At 43.6% G+C, this 1181-nt stretch overlaps 1 pseudogene; it reads right to left on the bottom strand.

Annotated features, from left to right (window-relative positions):
• Positions 1-209: 209 nt before the first annotated feature.
• On the bottom strand, positions 210-946 carry LOC103089710 (adaptin ear-binding coat-associated protein 1 pseudogene; annotated as a pseudogene).
• Positions 947-1181: the final 235 nt, after the last annotated feature.

Genomic DNA, 1181 nt, shown 5'->3' with positions numbered 1-1181 from the left:
GTATAAGGATTCTAATCATCCCCAAACTCATACATCATTCTTGTAATTCTTTAGAAAAAAGTCTCTTTTACCAGGTCTACCTCCCGCACCTCCCCCTCTTTCTTCATTTTCTTCCTCAAAGGTGGGGTTTTCTTCCCTATCTTCTCAAGGACAGTTTTATTCTTCAAGTATGTCCTTGATGTCCTGCCAGTGCTATTTCAGACTTAGACTCAGTTGGATGGCTGGGGTGCCAGGTTTGGAACAGAGCTGGGTGCAGTGCCAAGGTCTCCCCAAGTCATTACTCAATGACTGGAGCTGGTGTCATGACAGCAGCAGGAGAATCCCACCCTAAAGGGAAATCTGCATCACTGCTTCCACGGTTAGATTTGGATGGGTGGTGGGGCGACATGATTGCTGATGTCGGTCTTGGAGGATGGAGGGAGAATAGTGACTTTGCTTCTAGGTGGGGTTGGGAGTAAACTTAGGCCTCCAATCCCTGTAGTCCTGGGAAACGTCATCTTTTGGTCATAATGTTCCCATTATTTAACTTGATGATCTGTCCTTCCTTGAAGCCCAGATTCAACTTGGGATGAGCAGCCATTTCCTGAGATTCTTAGGATATCTCAGATACCTGCTTTACCCACCTGAAGTGATTTTTGCAAAGGGATATTAAGGTCAAAGACATTACCCTGATCTATGAAGCAAATGCCAATGAAAGCACTATGTACAGTGTCATCCTGGAGCTAGATTGCAAAATAGAACCTGGAATCTGTCACTGTCTCCTCAGCCAGGATATTGTTCTACTGGTGCCTGAGCAAAGAGTTCCCCTGATATTTTATACTCGAGTTGATATAGGCAGTCTTTCCTTTTAAGGTGAACAGTCTAAGCAGACTGACCTGAATTCCAGCCTGTAGCCACCATTGGAGGCCTGGGGCAGAATCTGGTAGACATTGACATCCAGCTTCATGCGCAGGACAAGGCTTGTACTTTGGGCCACTGTCTTGGCCCTGCTCTCCGTGCCTATTGTTTCCTTTAATCCCTAGATTCTTTTTTGCTTGCTTTTTCCTTATAATTTATTTGTTGAAGGAACAATTTCTCTGAGTCTGTTTTTTTAATGCATCCTCATGGTATTAATAGGTTACTCTACCTTTCATATTTCCTATAAATTATTAGTTAGATTTAGAGCAGTGATTCTCCAAGTA

Source organism: Lipotes vexillifer, unplaced genomic scaffold, assembly GCF_000442215.2.
Source record: "Lipotes vexillifer unplaced genomic scaffold, Lipotes_vexillifer_v1.1 scaffold51, whole genome shotgun sequence".
Classification (NCBI taxonomy): Eukaryota; Metazoa; Chordata; class Mammalia; order Artiodactyla; family Lipotidae; genus Lipotes; species Lipotes vexillifer.
The sequence above is the reverse complement of the archived record's forward strand: the minus strand, read 5'-3'. Positions and strand labels throughout refer to the sequence as shown.